This window comes from Nicotiana tabacum, chromosome 8 (genome assembly GCF_000715075.1).
Source record: "Nicotiana tabacum cultivar K326 chromosome 8, ASM71507v2, whole genome shotgun sequence".
In the NCBI taxonomy this organism is placed as follows: domain Eukaryota; kingdom Viridiplantae; phylum Streptophyta; class Magnoliopsida; order Solanales; family Solanaceae; genus Nicotiana; species Nicotiana tabacum.
The window spans coordinates 8,447,524-8,472,669 of record NC_134087.1 but is presented as its reverse complement, the minus strand read 5'-3'; positions in this window follow the sequence as shown (position 1 = coordinate 8,472,669).

Genomic DNA, 25,146 nt, shown 5'->3' with positions numbered 1-25,146 from the left:
AAAAGAGATTTCTTTTATTTATTTTTGATTTATTTTGGAGTTGTTTTCATGAGGCAAAAATCACGTGCTCACAGCTGCCCCTCTTTGTGCGGAAACTCGAAGAGTTTTCGTGCAAAGATAAAGTGAGCGGATACGAGCGATTTTTGCCTGTTCGAATACTCCGTGGGAAACATTTTTTGAAAGATTTGACCGAACTCTGCTTCAAAGGTTTCCTACATATCCTTGGCTATAAAGGAATCAGGTCAATGTAGTTCGGGAAATTTTGGGTAGCTGGGACTACCATGGGACTGTGAAGTTACTGTTGTTTTGTGCTGCCTTTACTGCTTGATGACCTCCTTACTACACCTTGCTTCAAAGGTAAAACAAAAAGCTAAACTAGACTATGGTACATGAATTATAAAATCTTATCTAGATCATGCCCTTGCGTTTCTTGTTGTCTTAATATCTTGGTGACTCTTGGGCATTTGACTTATTCTGCATTTCCTTTCATTGTGTCCCGTATTTCCTTTCTCTGTTTGGGATTCTTGTGTTTCCTGCTGGGGATTTTGTTGGACTCCTCTGCTTTATTGACTCTCAGTGTGCTCCTTTCTTATATGAAAGGGCCTTTGACTTCAATGCTTCAATTGTATTCCCTTGCTCTCCAGGTGGGCGCCTGACTTCTGTTGCTTTCAATTGTATTCCCTTATTCTCCAGGTGGGCGCCTGACTTCTTCTTAAATTCTTCATCCTCATTCTCCAGGTAGACGCCTGATTTCTTTTTCAATTCTTCATCCTCATTCTCCAGGTGGACGCCTGATTTCTTCTTTAATTTTTTATCCTCATTCTCCAGGTGGACGCCTGATTTCTTCTTTAATTCTTCATCCTCATTCTCCAGGTGGACGCCTTATTGCTTCTTTCTTTGTCCTTGTTCTCCAGGTAGACGCCTGATTGCTTCTTTAATTCTTCATCCTCATTCTCCAGGTAGACGCCTGATTTCTTCTTTAATTTTTCATCCTCATTCTCCAGGTGGACGCCTGATTTCTTCTTTCTTTCTTCATCCTCATTCTCCAGGTGGACGCCTGACTTGTTCTTAAATTCTTCATCCTCATTCTCCAGGTGGACGCCTGATTTCTTCTTAAATTTTTCATCCTTATTCTCCAGGTGGATGCCTGACTTCTTCTTTAATTCTTCATCCTCATTCTCCAGGTGGACGCCTGATTTCTTCTTAAATTTTTCATCCTTATTCTCCAGGTGGACGCCTGATTTCTTCTTTAATTCTTCATCCTCATTCTCCAGGTGGACGCCTGACTTCTTCTTAAATTTTTCATCCTTATTCTCCAGGTGGATGCCTGACTTCTTCTTTAATTCTTCATCCTTTGTCCAGGTGGACGCCTGACTTCTTCTTTAACTCTTCATCCTCATTCTCCAGGTGGACGCCTGACTTCTTCTTTAATTCTTCATCCTTATTCTCCAGGTGGACGCCTGACTTCTTCTTTAATTCTTCATCCTCATTCTCCAGGTGGACGCCTGACTTCTTCTTAAATTTTTCATCCTCATTCTCCAGGTGGACGCCTGATTTCTTCTTAAATTTTTCATCCTCATTCTCCAGGTGGACGCCTGATTTCTTCTTTAATTCTTCATCCTCATTCTCCAGGTGGACGCCTGACTTCTTCTTAAATTTTTCATCCTTATTCTCCAGGTGGACGCCTGACTTCTTCTTTAATTCTTCATCCTCATTCTCCAGGTGGACACCTGACTTCTTATTTAATTCTTCATCCTTATTCTCCAGGTGGACGCCTGACTTCTTCTTTAATTCTTCATCCTCATTCTCCAGGTGGACGCCTGACTTCTTCTTAAATTTTTCATCCTCATTCTCCAGGTGGACGCCTGACTTCTTCTTAAATTTTTCATCCTCATTCTCCAGGTGGACGCCTGATTTCTTCTTTAATTCTTCATCCTCATTCTCCAGGTGGACGCCTGACTTCTTCTTTAATTTTTCATTGGGTTTTTCCTGACACAAATGTTGTTTTTGCCCCTGTTTTTAAATGAAAGAAAACTTTGTTAGTTTTAAAACAAGATGGTTAACTGGGGCATTCTTGCCGATTATGGGATTCCTCTTCGTCTTGTTTTATTGCCTTGGAATGGTTGAAAAGACTGTTTGTCCTTGTAGTTGATCTTTATCTATAGGATTCTCATCTGTATGTTTTCCTTCAAACCCTTTTAACCGTAATCATATGTTCTCCTGACATTGCTGATTCGCTTTTGATTCCACTTTTCTTACACCCATATCTTATTATTTTTTTATTACCTCCTGCCCATCATGGCCGTATTTTTGTCCTATAAAACCTTGAATCTTGGTAGTATACCTTAACATCCTTTCTTATTTGTTTGGAACAAAACTCATCTCAAAAGCTTTAGAAGAGTAAGATTATTAGTGACGAAAATATGAGGATTTCGACAATCTAGAACGAAAAGAAAAAAAAATCCAAATTTGGATGATTGTTGGAGAAGGAATAAAGGACTTATCTAATTGGAGTCACTGGCGCCAATGATCATGGTATGCAATTTGGATTAATCAACCCAATCTTTTAATCAATCTCCTTTCAATTGTCTCATTTTCCCCCGAAATTTTCATAACCCAACTTCATTTTTCATTTTACAGACCTGCTTGACTTGCAATATCTCAAAGAGTTTTCACCGACAAACCTTCATCATTTGTTCATTTCTTACTTCCTTTTCGCCTTATGGTGCCTGCGAAGGTTTTCACCAATAAGACTCTCTCATTTTACTTTCTCTCAACTTCCGTCGTCTTATGTTGCCCGTGTGGGTTTTCACCTATAAGACTCTCTCATTTTTACTTTCCTTTCTTGTTTGTACCAGAGTGTTACGAACCATCTTCATTTGCTTGACTCAACATTTTTCTAAGATTGATCGAAAGGTCTTTTTTGGTATGTGGTTAAAAAATGGAAAGGTATCAAAAGTTAAACAGTTTTGATATGGGTTTAAAATTACAACTCTTGGAATCTTTTCTTATTACCAATACAATTCCTGCCCCAGTTTCTTGATTGGGGTCTCTTGATGTTTCTTTTTGTGCACATTATGCATATTGTGCACCCTATGACCGAGCCGTGAGGCACCTACGTATCCTTCTTTGAGGAATCAGGTCAAACGTAGTTCACTAAATAATAGTGATTTTCTTTTTTTTTTCTTTTTTTTTATTTAATATTTGATTTTCATTGATTCCAAGTCCAAGATAGGGTAGGAAAGAAACAAATATGGCTCAAAGGGGAAGCAAAGGGTATAGTGTTTGGATAGCAGAATAAATTGCATTTGTCATTCCAATCTTCAAAATAATGCTAAATACAAACATTTAAAAAGTCATGCATAATATCTCTTTACCGCGTCAGAATTGATCGTCATGTCTATGCATTTGCCTTCAATATCTGTTAAGCATAGTGCACCATTCGATCATACTCTGGTCACAATGAATGGTCCTTGCCAATTCGGGGCAAATTTGCCTTTTGCCTCAACCTGATGTGGAAGAATACGTTTCAGCACATGTTGACCCACTTCAAACTTCCGTGGACGCACCTTTTTGTTGTATGCTCTTGCTATTCTTATTTGATATAATTGACCATGACATACTGCGGCCAATCGTTTTTCATCAATCAAGTTTAACTGTTCCAGACGGGTTTTGACCCATTCATCATCATCAATCTTTGCTTCGGCGATGATCTGAAGGGAAGGAATCTCAACTTCTGCAGGAATTACTGCTTCAGTGCCATATACCAACAAATAAGGAGTTGCTCCTACTAAAGTGCGAACAGTAGTGCGATATCCCAATAACGCAAATGGTAGTTTTTCATGCCGTTGTCTTGAACCTTCTACCATTTTCTGAAGTATCTTCTTTATGTTTTTGTTGGCTGTCTCGACTGCTCCATTCGCCTTGGGCCGATATGGGGTAGAGTTGCGATGTGTAATCTTAAACTGTTGACACACTTCTTTCATTAAGTTACTGTTAAGATTAGCATCGTTATCTGTGATGATCACCTTTGGGATTCCGAATCGACATATGATATTTGAGTGGACAAAATCGACCATAGCTTTCTTGGTTACTGATTTGAATGTTTTGGCCTCAACCCACTTGGTAAAATAATCAATGGCTACCAGAATGAACCTGTGCCTATTGGATGCTGCCGGCTCAATTGGTCCAATCACATCCATGCCCCAAGCAACGAAGGGCCATGGTGCCGACATTGTGTGCAACTCGGATGGTGGAGAATGAATCAAATCTCCGTGTATTTGGCATTGATGACACTTGCGCACGAAACTGATACAATCTTGCTCCATGGTAAGACAATAATAACCAGCTCGGAGGATTTTCTTTGCCAGTACATATCCGCTCATGTGGGGTCCGCAAACTCCCGAATGTACTTCAGACATGACAGCCGTAGCTTGTCTGGCATCTATGCATCTTAATAATCCAAGATCTGGTGTTCTTTTATACAAAACTCCTCTGCTTAAGAAGAATCCATTTGCCAATCGCCTAATGGTCCTCTTTTGATCTCCTGTGGCTTGTGCGGGATATATCCCCATCCTGATATACTCCTTGATGTCGTGGAACCATGGTTCACCATCAAATTCTTCTTCAACCATATTGCAATAAGCGTGCTGATCGTGGACTTGAATATGTAGTGGATCCACATAAGCTTTGTCTGGATGGTGCAACATTGATGCCAAGGTAGCCAATGCATCGGCGACCTCATTATGGATCCTTGGAATATACCGGAACTCCACTGATTGAAACCGCTGACAAAGATCATGTAGACATTGTCGGTATGGTATGAGCTTTAAGTCTCGGGTTTCCCATTCTCCTTGAATTTGGTGTACCAGAAGATCCGAATCTCCCATGACTAAAATTTCTTGGATACCCATGTCTGCGGCTAGCCTTAACCCCATAATACAAGCTTCATATTCAGCCATATTATTGGTGCAATAAAATCGCAGTTGAGCCGTAACAGGATAGTGATGCCCTGTTTCAGAAATGATTACAACTCCTATCCTGACTCCTTTCATGTTAGCGGCCCCATCAAAGAAGAGTTTCCAGCCAGGTATTTCAATTCGCTCGATCTCATCGATATGCATTATTTCTTCATCGGGAAAATAGGTTTTCAATGGCTCCTACTCCTCGTCGACCTGGTTTTCGGCTAAATGATCGGCCAATGATTGGGCTTTCATTGCAGTCCGAGTCACATAGATGATGTCAAATTCTGTGAGCAATATCTGCCACTTTGCAAGTCTTCCTGTTGGCATCGGCTTTTGAAAAATATATTTCAATGGATCCATACGCGAAATGAGGTAAGTAGTGTAGGATGACAAATAGTGTTTCAATTTCTGAGCTACCCAAGTTAGGGCGCAGCACGTCCTTTCCAGTTGAGTATACTTAACCTCATAAGCTATGAATTTCTTGCTAAGGCAGTAGATGACCTGTTCTTTTCTGCCGGTGAGGTCATGTTGCCCCAATACACAACCAAATGAATTTTCCAAAACTGTTAAGTAAAGAATCAGAGGTCTTCCTGGCTCTGGCGGGACCAACACGGGTGGGTTTGACAGGTATCCTTTTATCTTATCAAACGCCTCCTGACACTCATCAGTCTATTTGACCGCAGCATTTTTTTTCAACAATTTGAAAATAGGCTCACAGGTTGTCGTAAGCTGAGCAATAAACCTGCTGATGTAATTTAACATTCCCAACAAACTCATTACTTCAGTTTTGTTCCTTGGAGGTGGCAATTCTTGGATGTCTTTGAGTTTTGATGGGTTTAGCTCGATGCCTCGCCGACTGACTATGAATCCCAGCAACTTTCCAGATGGAACTCCAAATGCGCATTTGGCAGGGTTAAGCTTGAGGTTGTACCTGCGAAGTCTTAAGAAGAATTTCCTCAAATCCCCAACGTGGTTGGCCTGATGCTTTGATTTTATGATCACATCGTCCACGTATACTTCAATCTCCTTGTGTATCATATCATGAAACACTGTGGTCATTGCTCTCATGTAGGTTGCTCCGGCGTTCTTCAAACCGAATGGAATTACCCGATAGCAATAAGTTCCCCATGGTGTGATGAATGCCGTCTTTTCTGCATCTTCTTCATCCATTAGAATTTGATGATACCCGGCATAACAATCTATGAAAGATCCTATATCATGCTTGGCAAAATTATCGATCAAAATATGGATATTGGGTAATGGAAAATTATCCTTCGGACTTGCTTTGTTGAGATTGCGGTAGTCGACGCATACTCTAATTTTGCCGTCTTTCTTTGGCACAAGAACGATATTAGCTAACCAAACAGGATATCGAGTGACTCGAATGACCTTTGCTTCCAACTGTTTGGTGATTTCTTCCTTAATTCTCACACTCATATCAGGCTTGAATTTTCTCAGTCTCTGCTTGACCGGAGGCACCGTTGGATCGGTGGGCAATTTGTGAACCACTAAATCAGTGCTTAGGCCCGACATGTCGTCATATGACCATGCAAAAACATCTTTGAATTCTATGAGTGCTTTAATTAACTCTTCTCGGATCTTTGGTTCGAGATGGACACTTATTTTAGTTTCCCGGATATTACTCGTGTCCCCTATATTTATGTCCTCGGTATCACTCAAATTAGGTTTGGTTTTTTCCTCAAAGTGAATTAACTCTTTACTAATCTCTTCAAAAACCTCATCTTCATCATATTCTGATTCATAATCACAATATATTTCTTGAATTATTATTTCGGAACCAAATTGATTTTTAAGACTGGGCTGAGGACTCCTCATGCATGCCATATCACTAGAGCCAGCGTAAAAAGAACTGTACAGAAAAAGAAAAAGAAAAGAAAACTATCAGGAATGATAATGAAAAAGGAAACTGTATTTTATTGGATGATGAAAGATAACAGGGTTTGCACACTTCAAACAAACTGTAAGATAAGCATTGGGATTACAACCCTGAGGTAACCCAAACAAACTGAAAAAAAATCAAAATAAACTACCAAGACTCCTTTCGAATGAGGAGAGGAGTGGCTTTCCAATTATTAAGCTTTGTTTTTGGCCCAACGAATTGAACTTCTGCGTTGCTACAACCTTCCCCGCTTTCCACCATATTCACATCGTCAAACAATTTCTCAAATCTTTCAATTAATTCTTCCTCAGGATTGACCAGGGATTTAGGAATTGTTGTTATCGGGCGATTTTTAGCACCGGTCTTGACAAAAGACTTTGATAGATGTGGGACTGGTTTTGAAGAACCCATGCCTTTTGTTTCAGCTTTCTGGCCTTTTTCACGTCGTTGACAGTGGGTATGAACCCCAAACCGAATGTTCCCCAGTTCTCGGGGAGAGATACTGGTTGTATAATTCCTTGCAAAGACGAGCCTAAACCTTTGCCGAGTATAAAACCATTTTTTAACATTTTATAGGCTACCATGGCTGATGCAGAGGTTATCTTTGGATTCGGAAGGTACTTCCCCTCTGGAATTTTCTCTACCGACACTGTGTCGGACACTTGGTATACTCATGGTCCCTGGTCATTTTCTGTTCCCTCGACCGGTACAATGGCACTGCTGTGAGCATTTAAACTTTCTTCCCCATGCACAACTATTTCTTGATGATCCCATTCAAACTTGACCGCCTGGTGTAGTGTTGACGGGACTGCTTTAGCAGCATGGATCCATGGTCGACCCAACAACAAATTATAAGAAACAGTTATGTCCAGTACTTGAAACTCCATTGTGAATTCAACTGGCCCTATTGTCAGTTCCAACACTATGTCGCCAAATGAATCTCTGCTTCCACCATCAAACCCCCGTACGCAAATACTATTCTTCTGGATCCTCTCCTTTTTGATTTTCAATTTGCTTAAAGTGGAGAGAGGGCAGATGTTTGCACTTGAACCGTTGTCAACCAATACCCGGGTTACTACGGAGTTTTCACATTTCACGGTGAGGTAAAGAGCTCTATTGTGCTCAGTACCTTCCACAGGCAATTCATCATTAGAAAATGTAATTCTGTTTGCCTCAAAAATTCTGTTGGCTATTCTTCCCAAATGATTTACAGAAATTTTTTCAGGAACATGAGCCTCATTCAGGATTTTCATCAAAGCCAGACGGTGCTCCTCTGAATGGATCAGTAATGACAATAATGAAATTTGAGCGGGCGTCTTCTTCAATTGATCCACAACAGAATAGTCATGGAGTTTCATTTTTCTTAAAAACTCTTCCGCTTCTTCTTCTGTCACAGCTCTCTTTATTGGTGTTGGATTATTTTTAGTTTTTCTTAACTCTTCTGGCTTAAAACATCTTCCCGAATGAGTCAAGCCTTGCACCTCACATACTTCTTCCTTGACTTCTTTTCCCTTGTATATTACAGTCACCCGTTCATAGTTCCATGGAATAGCTTTGTTGTTGATCACTGGTAGCTGGGTTACAGGTTTGATAATAACCCGATCTACACGGGCTCCTTCCACGACTACAATGGGTTTACTGGCAACCCCTGGTACTATCACTTTCAACCTTTCTTGCTTTGTGGCAACCTTGCTCGAAGATCCCTTCTCGACTACCACAGATGGTTCATCACGATTTCTGTTCTGCTTAGATACCGACTTCTCCTCTGTTAACTGCTTATCCGGCTTGGCTTTATGAGACCTGATCATCATGACAGTTTGTGACAGCTTCTTTGTCTCCCCATCTACCCGTACTATTTCTATCATATTGGCCTCCTGATGTGCTGGCATTGGATTTCTATTGATATTGGGAGCTTCGGGGGTCTGAACCTCGATTTTATTGGTATCAATCATCTCTTGTATTGCATTTTTTAAATGCCAGCATTTTTTCGTATTTTGGCCTGGTGTACCGGAACAATACTCACAGCTAATGGTGTAGTCCAGATTCTTTGGAGGAGGATTGGGTAGCTTGGATTGTATTGGTCTTAGCATGTCCAGCTGTCTCAGCCTGTGGAACAGACTAGTGTAGGACTCTCCCAATGGGGTGTAGGTTTTCTTTTTCTGTTCCCTTTCTCCCATGAATGCTGGCCTAGGCCTGAAACCTGGTCCGGGATAGGCTCGTGGGTAAGTACCTGGTATGGCAGGAGCACGCCAATTAGTGTGAACAGGTGGCTGATTGTATGCTTGTGCATGGTTAATGAAAAAATGAGGCTCTGAAGGGTGACAGTAGTGTTGGGATGAATTGTGGTAGTAAGTTGATTGGCGAGGTCGTTGTTGATTATAGTAAGGCGGTGAACCTCTGGGTCCCGACCAAATTCCTGAATCAACTACCGCTGCTTCCTCTCTCTTCTTTCTTCCGATTCCTCCTACCCCGCCTTGAATAGCTTGAGTAGTTGCCTTAATTGCTGAATAACTCATAATTTTATTTGTCTTGAGGCCTTCTTCCACCATACCTCCCATCTTCACTACTTCGTTGAATGATTTTCCTACCGCTGAAACCAAATGGGCATAGTAAGTTGGTTCCAAGGCTTGGAGGAAGTAGTCTACCATTTCACTCTCCTTCATAGGCGGATCCACTCTTGCTGCCTGTTCTCTCCACCGGAAGCCATACTCTCTGAAACTTTCATTGTGTTTCTTCTCAAATTTTGTCAAAGATAGTCGATCTGGGATGATTTCCAGATTGTATTGGAAATAATATGCGAATGCCTGTGCCAAGTCATCCCAGGTGTACCATCTCCCATGGTCTTGGCGTGTATACCACTCCAAAGCTGATCCACTTAAACTTTGACTGAAGTAAGCCATCAATAATTCGTCCTTTCCCCCAGCTCCTCGCATCTTGTTGCAGAAACCCCTTAAGTGGGCTACTGGGTCGCCGTGCCCATTGTATAGGTCAAATTTAGGCATTTTGAAGCCAACTGGTAATTGTACATTTGGGAACAAACACAAATCCTTGTATGCTACAGTGACTTGCCCACCTAATCCTCGCATATCTCGGAACGATTGTTCTAGACTTTTGACCTTCCTGAACATCTCTTCTTGTTCAGCATTTTTGGCTGGCTTGTCGACTTCGGTTGGGAGGTCAAAACGAGGAGTAGTTGAATGGATTTCGGAGGCTTTGAGGGTGGGCTCCGGGGGGTAATATTGGTTGTCCTGGGCCTGGAATGTAGGATCACTAGGAGAGTTGTGGAGTGTAGCTGTGGGAGGTGCCACAAAGACGGGAGTTACAGGTGGAGGAAAGTATGGAACTGGTTTAGGAGGGGGAGACTGCGGTGTCTGAGAGGTGGTTCCTCGGTAGTGTTGGTAAATGGGGAGATTTGGGGGTAATTCAGTGGTAAGATTATCCTGAGTTTGGGCCATTGATGGAGCGGGGTTAGTTGGGTAAGATGGGGGTAACTGCCCTATAGACCAGGCCTGGTACATCTTAGCCATTTGTTGTTTGAGTTTAAACATCTCTTCTTTCATTTTCCCAACATCCATCTCCTCTAGCTCAATACCTGTGTCAACATCTGGGATAGACATACTTTCGGGTATTGGTCCTTTTGATCTCATGTGATAATGATAATATGCCAGTATACTCTTTAGAGAAACTAACTGCTTGAATTCTGGAAATGAACAAACTTGTTAGTTTTGAGAGTTTAACACATATATAATTACACGTTGAGATGCAATGCTCCTAGACAAGTAACCCCTTTCTACTATGCATTTGCTTGGCTGCTTGTGTCGTCCCAGCTTTCTTGAAATTTTTACTGTTATTCACTTTTATTTTATTTTCTTATATACATTTTTTATTGTATCGTGGTCGAATCTTATAGAGATTGCCTACGTATCATGCCCCCGCATGAATCAGACCTTGCGTAGTTCGGACATAAGGCAAACACTTTTATTCATTATACAAAGATGGAATAGACATTACATTTGAAAACCTTATAAGAAAATGGTTTGAAACACACACACTTAAATCAAAATAAAAGATACAACTCTTAACATCTCACAACATGCCCCACTTTCCACTTTTGTTGTCAATTATTGGATTATTTGCTCAATGTGGGGCTTGACCTGGATGACCTCCCAGCGTACGATACATCCTTTCCAACTCCATTGCTAGATGACGGGCAAAAATGGGTGCATGCTCTGTAAACCTTTCATACTCCATTCCTTGGCAGTTTACATAACTTTGAGAGGTGTAGACCGCCAGGTCGTGGATTTGTGACCTGAAATCTTGGAGACGTTGGTCTTGGTTCTGCAATTGCTGCTGGCGAGTAGTGACTATATCTCTGACATGGTCTTCACGATCTAGAGCTGACTCTAATAGAGCTCGGAGTCTGGTCTGCTCTAATCTTGCCTGCGCTCTTTCTCTGTCGATGTCCGCTTGTTGATGTTCTCTGTTGTATCTTCTTCCCTCTTCTAGTTGTGCACGAAGTTGGTATTCTGATCGTTTCCAATGGTCTTTTTCCTTCTTAAATTGTGCCATGTCTTCTTTGGATTGCCTATCTTGGCGTTCCTTATTAGATCTGGCTTCTTCGTTTAATTGTTGGATTCTTTCTTTTGCTTTGCTCAACGCCCTTTCGTTTGTAGCAAGAATGGAATCATAATCTTGCATTCTTTCAAAAAGATTGGCGATGGTTTTTTGATCCTTCCAACTCCTTATTGGTGTTTCAGAAGCCTTTTTCATTTTTTGAAATCGAGCATGAAGATTCTCATTCTCACAAGCTAGACTCTTCTTCTCGCCTTCGGCTTCTTGCGCTTGCAAATCTTTCTCTAAACTGAGGCTCCTCAGATTTTCCTTTAGGGCATGGATAGTTGCTTTGTACCCTTTTTCCTTTTCTCCCCAGATCAACCGCTCTTGGATTTTATCATTAAAGCTTTGAATATGGGGTCTTTTTGTTGGCCTTCTTAGCTCAGGTTCTGGTAAATCATCCACGCGAGACCGTTTCTCAAACCACCTTGCATATCCATGATTTATCTCACCCTTTGTCTGGGACTTGAGTATCACTTTTCAAGTATCAACATCCATTCCACATCTGCTGAATTAGAGCCTCGGAAATAGTGGCTTCCGGGTGTAATTCGATTACTTGCATACTCAAATCTTCATCATCAGGAACTACTTGGTATCTCCCTAGTTGTCTTAGGACTCTTAGGGGTGCATATGGCTGGATGCTTCTCAATCCCAATAGTAGCAAATAACTATTTGAGGTTGACATGTGTATCACGTCCCTCATCGGGAGCCATCCCAGAGTCCACTCGATTTGATTCAACGTTAAAGCCCTTAGATGAGATACCCATGCTTCTATCCCTTTTGGGGACTTATTGTCTTTTATTCTTTCCTCATAACTCTCGATGCAATTATCATTGCTTGGCCCGTACTGTATGATCTTGGGCTGTTGTTGGAGATGTTCAATCACCCACATTTGCAACAAAATTTTACATCCTTCGAAGACTTTTGCTCCTGATTTACATAAAGTCAACACCCGATAAATGTCTGAGAGAATGATGGGGACAAGGGTGTGATTTTCCTTGGTGGTGAGGATTTGCACAACTTTTGCGGTGTGAATATCAATTGTTCGCTCTTTGTTTGGGAAGACCATGATTCCTAGAAAAGCCACCATGAAGGCAAAGCGGCGGTGAATCTGCCAAGTGTCTTTGTTTTGCTTGTTAGTAAGGCCTTTCTCATGAATTTCGAATCCATCTGACTTTCCAAACCTTGAATATAAGAAGTTGAAAGAACAACATCCGTTGATGACATTGCTTTTCCTGATTTGATTACTGATGTTCAGAAGATCGAAGAATCGATGTACCGAGGGAGCCTTTGTGAATATCAGGCTTTGATTTCTTAGACTTCCGTCAAAACCAGCATATCCAGCTATCTCCTCTAATGTAGGAGTAAGCTCGAAATCAGAGAAACGAAAGACATTGTGAACAGGGTCCCAAAAAGTTACTAACGCCGCAATCAGATCATCACGGGGTTTAACTTTCATAATATCCGTGAGATTTCCCAAATGCTTGACGACCCATTTTTGACCATCTTCGCCTAATTCATACCACCACATTTGAAGCTGAAATAGAAACTCGTCTGTATTCGTGGATGGGGGGTTTTGTGTGGTGCTCATTTTGTATCTGAAATTTAATTTTAATAAAGTCAAGACTCATTTTGAAAATATACACTAAAAAATCATTTTCAATTTTTTATTTATTAAACACCTTTATTTCAAGATTTAAAACTAATTTTTTGGGAATTTCTTAAAACAGCCCATTTTATTCCTCGGTTCTCACAATGATTTCAATTAAGCTGGTCAACAAGCATATTTGAGGCAAATGAATGCACAGGTAGCAAGTAGGATGCATCAGGATGGTCTTTTTATTTTGGGTTAACCTGTCCTAGACAGACCCAACCCCTGTGTTGAGTCTCCAAGGCCAAATGTACATGATGCAAATAAACGTTCCTACTAGGGATCTGGTACATGGCTGAGTTATTCTAGGTAAAAACCTGATGCATATTGTTCTAAACTTGGCTTACCCAAACGGACAGTTTGAGCCGAAGTGGGGGCAACGTACCGGGAGCATGAAAGTCTACCCGGCCTAGTTACTTGTCCCAACTTCGTCTTATTTGGTATGACTTTAATAGAAAGGTGGGCCACGCGCACGTTTACACCATAAATTCAGAAGACTCAGAAAGAAGGGGGTTTCGTAGCAGTTGTATATATTCACAATTCAAATAATATTAAAGCGGTAAAAAGCAACATTTAGCATATTAAGCATATAAACAGTTGAAAATCATATAGTAAATAAAGCCAATTATCACAGTTATTTTAAGCTCGAATTCTTTAAACCCTGAACCAGTGGTTCTGGGTTACAGTTTTCACAATAAAAGTTCCCAGCAGAGTCGCCAGAGCTGTCACACCTCCTTTTTCCGCACCCGCGAGGGTGCGTAGGGAGTTTTCTCCAATTAAAGTACAGTCGAAACGGGATTTGTTTATTTGTTTCAGAGTCGCCACCTGGGAATTTTAAGGCGTCCCAAGTCACCGGTTTTAATCCCTGGATCGAGGAGAATATGACTCTGTTTGTTATTCTGCGAACCAAAAATCCTGAGTAAGGAATTCTGTTAATCCGGAAGAAAGTGTTAGGCATTTCCGAATTCCGTGGTTCTAGCCCGGTCGCTCAACTGTTTTTATTCTTGGCTTAATTATCTTGATTTTAATAAGTACATTTTTATTACATGATTTTGTTACCGCTTTTATTTAGATTGTTTACAACTATATAAACGAATTACGCGTACGTATACTCGTATTATATACCTTTTATAATCATAAAGAATCATGCCACGCATACGTGTACATAAAAAGGTTGATAATATTTTTTATATTTTTTATTATAAAAAATCATACATTCGAAGTTAGAAATAAAATTAAGAACATCGTCGCCCTTGTATGATTAAACAATGAACTGCGCATCTCGGGTTATATGAAATTATTTTAACATTCTTGGAGAAATCCCTTTTATTAAATATTCGCTCGAAGTTGCGCGAACGCATAATCCGAATTAGCTTTTAAAAATATAATCAGGTTACGCGAACGCATCCCTAATCGCGCAAAATATTCGTAATGGTATTATGGATTTTCCACAAATTGTTTATTATATTCGTACATTTTTTATGTGAAAATCATGATAAATTCCCATTTTGAGATGCCCTTAAATTCTTTGAAAAAGAATTCACAATTTATTAAATGTTGACCGCTGATTATATTTTTCGCGTATGAATTACATTCCTCCAAGCTATTCAAATTTAAAGAAAAGAATAAACATATGATTAACACTATTTTTTAGTAAATACAACATATGTATACTAAAAATGTGAATAGTGTATGAAACTAAACAAAATCAATTCTTGAAAGGAAATGATATTTTCAAAGAATTCTCATTATTCTTTTTTGCAACGAATGCTATTTTTGCACTTTTAAAATTGTTACACATTATAAATTTAATCTACTTCTACATCACTTGTTCTTAATCCGATATGCATGATTATTTTGGTTAATTCTGCTTATGATTGAGTTTGGGATATACATAATCGAAATGATTTCTATTCTTAACCTACCGAACTATTGGCAAACGCTAACTTTCGCATTGTAAAATTCCTAGGCCATTTGTTATTAAGAAGGAGAACAAATCTACCTGTTGACTTAATAAAATGATATTGCATACAACATTATTCGCCATTTTTTGACATTGTGAACATAGCGGATTTTACTAATGCAACTTTCAACTATTGATTGTAAACATAACCATTGTTATGCCATAATATAGCAAAGTGCAACCAACATCACCTAGCTTTAAACAACAACTAACTAATTAACAAAATAAACCAATAATGTATGTTTTCCTTGATATTTCCATATTATGCTGTACCTAACTAACAATACCATAAAATTTGAATAATGGCCAACTTTTTGCCATGTTCCTTATTTTGACAGTTCAAATATAACTAAACTAATGAGATTTCGAAATGGATAACATTATTACAAAGCTTTTATACGAATTTCAAAATAAGACAATTAACTTATAACCATCGTGTCGAACTCACTACTAGTTAACCAACATGAAACAAAGCTGAAATTTAAACTAATGAACTTACACGAATGGAAAACAGAATTATAATTTCCAAGCTTCATTTATTTGTCATGTTGAAGCTTTTCACAGCATGAGTTTAAAAGATATGTACCTGGAAATGAAGGTAAAAGGAGTAAATTTCAGCAGTAATAGCAGCAACAAAACACCGGCAGAATATACCAATAACACAACAAGTCTGAACAAGACCCGTTAACCCAGATGAACAGTGACAGAAATTTGAGAAAAATTTCAGATTTAAACCGAACAAAATCCACAAACAAACAACGGACAGATTTTAGAAAGAAAACATTTCAGATTTCAGTTTCTTTCCTCTATCTGTTTCAGATTCCTATTTCTGATTTTCTTTCCTTCTTCTATATCTGTTTCAGATTGTGTGTGTGTGTGTGTGAATGTTCTCTTTTCTATTTCTTTTTCTGTTTTCTTCCTCTCTTTCCTTTTCAGATTTTTTTTCCCCTCTTTTTTTTCTTTCTCTTTTTGGTTCTCTTCCTTTTCTTAAAAATCAGATCCTCTTTTAAATCTCTCTTTCTTGTATTTATACAGGTCTGCCCCCCTTCTCTTAAGTGCTGCCCGGACCCCCCTTTTGTTATCTAAGGCAGATTTTCCCTTAAAATCTGCCACTGAACTGCTTTTTCTTATTCAAACAGCACTAAGGATACCTTTACTTTATTTTCAGCCCCTCCACTTCCTTTGGTTTCCTATTATCCTATTAGATTAGCAGCCACTAACATTCCACTTCCAGCACACTAGCACTAACACTGTTTTTACTGTTTTATTCCCAGAAATGCCCGGAAATCCTACTGTTATTACTGTTTTTTTTTTAAAAAAAAACTAAAAATCAGAATCTGATATAGAACAAATTTTATAATCTATTCAAGCAGCTATAACCAATCCTATAATTAATCTCCTAATACAATTGTATTTAACCAACCCCTGTAAACTTGAATTCAAACCTAACATCACAACAACATTATACTGAATTCAACATAACAAGTTAAACTGAATTTCAACATTGGACTAAAATCAAACAAACACAGGAGCATTGTTAATATACTTACAATGCCCTGAAACTTAATGTTCAGGAAACAATATATACACAACATTTATTTTGACAGACTTATTGAAATATAAACAAGGGTGATTTAATTGACGAGTATTAATTAAACTGATTATCTACAACAATTGTCAACAAACAGTCTATAAAAATAGAAACAGATTGTTTCAATCAGTATTATCATAAACGAGAATTCATAATATAACTAATCGACGAACTTAATCGAGTCGATTACACACATTGTAAGTAATCATACCAACAGAAACAATAGTATAATTTTGATCAAATAGACGGGTATGAGACAGAATCACAGAACCAACTAAACAAATATGAAAAATTACACCAACTACTGAAACAAACAACATTATACACATAGGAAACAAAAGAAAAATAGGGAAAATACCTTTACTTCTTCAAATTCACACGAACACAAAGGCAACTTGGATTCCAACTTTTGAAATCAAACAGACCTTAGTCGAAGTATTCTCAACTGAAAATACTTTGACTAAGGTCGATTAGACCCCAACCTTTTATTTAATTTGGGGCAGAACCCAAAAATTGAAATTTTTAGGGTTTCTGATTCTTGGATCTTAAATTCGAACATTTCTAGGTATATTCGAATCAAACCAATGGTATTCTAGGCATGAGGGAGGTCAGGTGGGTAACTGGTGTGAGTCTGAGGTAGGTTGGGATAGGGTCAGGTTTCACTCGAATATTCGAGCAGTTACAGTAGGATTCGAGCCATGCAACTAACAGATCCGTGATGAGGATGGATAGGGGATGTTATGGTGTTAATTAGGGGCTGTTTGGTTTAGATCTGAGTTTGGCTCGAATCTTCAAATGAAGATTCGAGAACCTTCAGGAGGATTCGAGCCAAGTGGCTAACATAATTGGATAGAGGATGGTTAGGGGGTTCCGGGGTGTTAAGGTGGTAACCGGCGGCGTTGTTGCCACTGGGTTTCAGGCGGTGGGGAATGAGGGCGGCTAGGGTTAGGGGTGTGATTTCGTAGGGGATGATGAACAGTAGAGAGGAGGGGGTGTTTAGTTAGGGGGTCGGGGTAGGGGTTTGGACTTTATATAAGGGAATGGTGGATTAATCTTGACCGTTAGATCAATCATGATATACGGTCAAGATCAGTTCATTAAACCAAACGATGTCGTTTGGTTTAATGCCAGGGTCGGGCTGGGTTGGGGCAATGGGTCGGGTAAAGGTTACGGGTAAGGGATGTGGGATCTCAATCGTTGGTTGGATTTGATCCAACGGCCCTTGATGAAGGATGACCAAATGCCGTCGTTTGGTTTGTTTGAATTGGACCAGACATGGGGGTGTTGGGATTGGGCTGTAGAGGGTTGAAATTGTTTGGGCCTGATTTTTGTTTAGGATTTTTGGCCCAGATCCGTTTTGCCCATTTAATTTCCACTTCTTTTTAATTTCCAATTTAATTATTAAAATCCTAATTAAAATTATAAAAACAAGAATTAACTTTACAAGACATTAATCAACCTTTAACAATTATTAACACATAGACGAAAATATTAATCACATAGTGAAACATTAAAATTAGAACAAATGCATATTTTTGTAATTTTATTTTTAATCAATTATTAAATGCATAATTAAATCCTAGATATGCATGAAACATTTATTTTTATTTTAATTTTGTTTAATTATAACAAAGCAAATATTTACGGACAACACAAATAATTAATAAACACCACACAAATTCTAAAAATCGCACACTAAAAGAGATTTGTTTTATTTATTTTTGATTTATTTTGGATTTGTTTTCGTGAGGCAAAAATCACGTGCTCACAACGTAGGCATGCTTTCAAATTAAATAGGCAGCTCAAACAGTAAAGTAAAGCAGATCCGAACAATATAAAGAATAGAACTCTACTATCTCTGCATGCCAATACACATGATGTATGTGATGTACCATGCTGTAAGCCTCATGTGCTCACATTCTCAAATGCTCAACCACTCGGTACTGTATATGGCCCATACGGCCCAAGGAAGATCCATCCCGGAACATATACATCACTGACTATAAGTCACCCAGTACGGAGGAAGGCCAATCCAACTCTGTGGAGAAGATCCATATCCAGGTATCAAGTATTTCGGACAAGATGCATGTCTAGGGAAGATCCATCCCTCAATAATATCAACTGCGCTCACTGGGGTTGTGTACAGACTCCTAAGGGGTTCCTACAGCCCAAGCGCTATCACAGATCAATATAAACGTTGCGACTTGCAGCCCAATCCTATAACTGTCACTCATAATCAGGCTCTCGGTCTTACTCAGTCATCAATCTCTCCATTCTCACTCACAGGCTCACAATGTCATGAAAACTAGCCCAAAACAATGATATGATGTATCAATAAATAACAACTGAGACTGAGATATTATATGAAATGCATGTACATGACTAAGCACGAAATAACAATGAAATCAGTGATATAACAGCAAGAAACGACCATTATGGGTCCCAACATTATCGGCATAAAGCCAAACATGATATCTAGCATGTTGACAGCTCAATTACTTCATCACATGGTGAAAACACAAATATCAACAAGATAGATTCACTGTACGGTGCCATGAAATCAATCAGGTCACAATTCTCACGGTGCACGCCCGCACGCCCATCACTTGGTATGTGCGTCACCTCAATACCAATCACAAAACACATAATTTGGGCTTTCTAACCCTGAGAATCAAGTATGAAAGCGTTACTTACCTCAAACCGAGCAAATCTGTACTCCGAAATGCCATTGCCTCTCAAATCGGCCTCCAAACATCTCGAATCTAGCCACAAGTAGTATAATACAATCAATATAGGCTAAAGGGATCAGTTCCACAATAAAAATACTAAATTATAGCCAAAAAATGAAATTGGCTTAACCCGGCCCCTGGGCCCACCCCTCAAAATTTGAAAAAAATCACAAAACCCAAAAACGCATTCACTCACGAGTCTAACCATACCAAATTTACTCAAATCCGATAACAAAATCCCATTCAAAACCTCAAAAGTCCATCTCAAGAACACTTCCTTTTTTCCCCAATTTTCCACCACATATCACAAATTAAATGGTAGAATTAAAGACATAATCATGGAATTCGACCAAAATTAGATAGGAATTACTTACCCTAAACACCCACGCAAGAATCTCTCCAAAAATCGCCTTCTACCGATCTCCCAATTCAATTTTGTGCTATGAACTTAAAACCCTCGTTTTTGAATCTTTTATTCTACCCAGGTACGCCTCCTTCGCGAATGCGGAAGCACCCATGCGTTCGTGAAGCAAAATTCACCCCTGACCAAAAATCCCTTCTATGCGAACGCGCTCAACCACTCACGAACGCGAACCATTACTGACCCCTCTTATCGCGAACGTGACGGCACCTCCGTGAACATGTAGACCAAATGAGTGGGGTCCCCAGTTGCCTCTTCTCTTCTTTGCTAACGCGTTCCCCATCTCGCGTCCGCGATGCACTCTATTCCCAAACCTTGGCGAACGCATCCTGTTCTTCGCAAACGCGAAGAATTAATCCTCTTCAACCTCTAATTACACTTCGCGATCGCAAGACCTGCCTCACGAACGCGTATGAGGAAACCAGCAACAGCAAAAACCAATAGATACCAGATATCAATCAAAGGCCAAAAATGATCAGTTAACTACCCGTAACTCACCGGAGGCCCTCGGGACATCAACCAAACATACCAACAAGTCCCAAAATATCATACGAACTTAGTCGAATCCTTAAAATATCTCAAACAACATCAAAAACATGAATTACACACGGATTCAAGCCTAATGAACTTTGAAATTTTCAAATTCAACAAACGATGTCAAAACTTATCAAATCAGGTCTAAGTGACCTAACATTTTGCACACAAGTCATAAATGACACCATCGACCTAGTCCAACTTCTGAAAATCTAATCCGACCCCGATATCAAAAAGTCTACTCCCGGTCAAACTTTCCAAAATTTCAACTTTCGGTATTTCAAGCCTAATTCTACTACGAACCTCCAAAATACCAACCGGGCGCGCTCCTAAGTCCAAAATCACCTAACAGAGCTAATAGAACCATCAAAATTCAAATATGAGGTCGTTTACACATAAGTCAACATCCGGTCAACTTTTCTAACTTAAGCTTCAAATGAGAGACTAATTGTCTCAATTCACTCTAAAATCTCTCTGGACCCAAACCAACCAACCCGGTAAGTCATAATGTAGCTGAAGAACACAAAATGAGCAGAAAATGGGGGAACAGGGCTACAACTCTTGAAACTACCGGCCGGGTCGTTACATCCTCCCCCTCTTAAATAAACATTCGTCCTCGAACCGGTCTATAAACATACTTGGAGCCTCAAATAGATGTGGATAGCTCTGCATCTCCCACTCGGTCTCCCAAGTAGACTCCTTCATGGGCCGACCTCTTCATTGCACTTTCACAGAAGCTATATTCTTTGACCTCAAGTTTCGAACTTGCTGCTCCAAAATAGCCACCGGCTCCACATCATAAGCCAAATCTCCTTCCAACTAAACTATGCTGAAATCCAAATGAGACGGATCTCCGATATACTTCCATAGCATAGAAATATGGAATACTGGATGCACACTCGACAAGCTAGGTGGCAAGGCAAGCTTGTAAACCACCTCCCCAATCCTCTGAAGTACCTCAAAAGGCCCAATGAACCAAGGGCTCAACTTGCCCTTTTTCCCGAACCTCATAACACCCTTCATGGGTGAAACCTTTAGCTGAACCTTCTCCCCAACCATGTAAGACATACCACGAACCTTCCTATCAGCATAACTCTTTTGTCTCAACTGCGCCGTGCGAAGTCGCTCCTAAATCAATTTAACCTTGTCCAAAGCATCCTGAACCAAGTCAGTACCCAATAGCCTAGCCTCACCTGGCTCAAACCAACCCAACAGAGATCTACATCGCCTCTCATATAAGTCCTCATACGGAGCCATATGAATACTCGACTGATAACTGTTGTTGTAAGCAAACTCCGTGAGCGGCAGAAACTAGTCCGATAGACCTCCAAAATCAATGACACAAGCGCGTAACATGTCCTCCAATATCTAAATAATGCGCTCGGACTGCCCGTCCGTCTGAGGGTGAAATGTTGTGCTCAACTCCACCTGAGTGCCCAACTCTCGCTGCATGACTCTCCAAAACCGCAATGTAAACTGCGTGCCTCTATCTGAAATAATGGAAACTGGCATACCGTGCAGTCGAACAATCTCTCTTATGTAAAGCTCAACCAATCAATATAAAGAATAAGTAGTACTCATAGAAATGAAGTGCGAACTTGGTCAGCCAATCCATAATCACCCAAATAGCATCGAACTTCCTCGAAGTCCATGGAAGCCCAACTACGAAATCCATGGTGATCCGCTCCCACTTCCACTCTGGAATCTCTATCTTCTGAAGCATTCCACCCAGTCTTTGATGCTCATATTTTACCTGTTGACAGGTTAGACATCGAGCTATAAACCCAACTATATCCTTCTTCATTCTCCTCCACCAATAGTGTTCTCTCAAATCCTAGTACATCTTTGCGGCACCCGAATGGCTGGAATACCGCAAGTTGTGGGCCTCCTCAAGAATCAAATCCCGTAGCTCATCTACATTGGGCACACATATCCGGCCCTACATCCTCAACACCCCATCATCTCCAATAGTCACATCCCTGGCATCATTGTGCTTAACCTTTTCCTTGAGGACAAGCAAATGAGAATCATCATACTGGCGCTCTCTGATGCGATCAAATAAGGAAGACCGAGAAACCACACAAGCTAGAACCCGACTAGGCTCTAAAATATCCAATCTCATGAACTGTTTGGCCAAAGCCTGAACATCAACAACAAGAGTTTTCTCCCTAACAGGAATGAATGCAAGACTGCCCATACTCACTGCCTTCCTACTCAAGGTATCAGCCACCACATTGGCCTTCCTCGGATGATACAGAATAGTAATATCATAGTCCTTTAGTAGCTCCAACCATCTCTGCTACCTCAAATTGAGATACTTCTGTTTGAACAAGTGTTGGAGGCTATGATGATCAGTAAATACCTCACAAGACACACCATAGATATAGTGCCTCCAAATCTTTAACGCGTGAACAATGACAGCCAATTCCAAATCATGAACAAGGTAGTTCTTCTCATTGGGATTCAACTGGAGTAAAACATAAGCAATCACTCTACCCTCATGCATCAAAATATACCGTATAAGAACCAGAAGCTGATGGTAGAACTAAAACTGGAGCCGTGGTAAAGGCAGTCTTGAGCTTCTGAAAGCTCGCCTCACACTCATCCGACCACCTGAAAAGAGTACCCTTTTGGGTCAATTTGGTCAAGGTCAATGCAATAGTCGAGAAACCCTACACAAACCGATGGTAATAACCAGCCAAACCAAGAAAGCTCTGAATCTCTGTAGCTAAAGACGGTCTGGGCCAACTCTAAACTGCCTCTATCTTCTTCGGATCCACATGAATACCCTCACTAGACACCACGTGCCCCAAAAATGCCACTAAACTAAGACAAAACTCACACTTGGAAAACTTAGCATAAAGCTTCTCTTCTCTCAACCGCTGCAACACAATCAGCAAATGCTGGGCATGCTCCTCCTGGCTACGAGAGTACACCATGATATCATCAATGAATACAATAACAAACGAGTTGAGATAAGGCTAAAATATGCTTTTCATCAGATGCATGAACGTTGTTGAGGCATTAGTTAGCCCAAAAGACATCACAAGGTACTCATAATGACCATAACACGTCTTAAAAGCTGTCTTAAGAATATCCGAGTCCCGAGTCTTCAACTAGTGATACCCTGGCCTCAAATAAATCTTGGAGAACACTCTAGCTCCCTGAAGCTGGTCAAATAGATCTTCAATACACAGTAAATAATACTTGTTCTTGATTGTGACTTTGTTCAACTACCTATAATTAATGCATATCCTCATAGATCCATCCTTTTTCTTCAAAAATAGAACCGGCGCACCCCAAGGTGACACACTAGGCCTAATAAACCCCTTCTCAAGGTGTTCCTGAAGCTGCTCCTTCAACTCCTTCAACTCGGCCGGTGCCATACGATATGGAGGAATATAAATGGGTCGAGTACCCGGCACTAAGTCAATACCAAAGTCAATATCTCTATCGGGCAGCATGCCTTCCAGGTCTACAGGAAACACATCCGAAAAATCTTGCACTATCGGAACAGAATCAATAGTAGGGGCCTCTGCTCTAACATCGCTCACAAAGGCCAAATAAGAAAGACGACCCTTCCCAACCATTCGCCGGGCCTTCAAGTATGAAATCACTCTACTGGGAACATAATCTAAAAAACCTCGCCACTCTATCCGTGGTAACTCCGGCATCGCCAACGCTACAATCTTAGCGTGACATTCCAAAATAGCATGACATAGAGACAACCAATCCATACCCAATATCACGTCAAAATCAACCATACTAAGCAGCAAAAGATAACCTCTAGTCTCCAATCCCCCAAAAGTCACTACACGCGACTTATACATATGGTCCACAATAATATTATTGCCCACTGAAGTAGATACATGAACAAATCAAACTAAAAACTCACTGGGCATATCCAGATAATGAGCAAAACACGATGATACATATGAATAGGTGGAACCAGTGTCAAATAATACAGAAGCATCTCGGTGACATACTAAGACAATACCTGTGAACACTGTGTTCGAAGCAATAACATCTGGTCCGGTAGGGAGTACATAGAAACGGGCCTGACTACCACCTGATCGGCCTCACCCTCTAGGGCAACCCCTAGCTGACTAAGCTCCACCTTGAGTTAGCTGGGCGGGTGGTGAAGTAACTGGTGCTGAAGTCGAAGGCTGACTCCTCTGCTGAGATGAACCTCCTGTAAGGTAGGGACAACGCCTCTTGATATGAACCAAATCACCATACTCAAAGCAAAATCTCCCTAAAAATGGCAGTGAGGATTGAAGGAGGCCCCGAGCACCGGGATAACTGCTAGAAGGTCCCGACATAGATGAACCCTGAGCTGATGGTGCATGAGATAAACTCTGAGCTGGAAAGGCACTAAGAGATGAGTGACCCTGCTGAGAAGTGTGAGAACCATGCCCAGATGATGCACCACAGTGAACTAGACAAGCCGTCTGAGCATGTCTGTAGGGACGACCCCTACCGTGGTAAAACTAATCTCCAGAAGGAACATCACCAAAACTACCTGATCCACGAGACCTCTTGGACTCCCTCTCAACCCGCCCCTAGCTGCGGATCGACTATATCTCCCGAGAAATGTCAACAACCTCATCAAAAGTAGCACAAGACACACTCTCTCTAGTCATAAGCACCCGCAGCTGAAATGTAAGACCGTCAATGAACCTCATGATCCTCTCCGTGTCAGTGGGAACCAACCAAACTGCATGATAGGCCAACTTAGAAAACCTCATCTCGTACTGTGTCACCATCATATCATCCTGA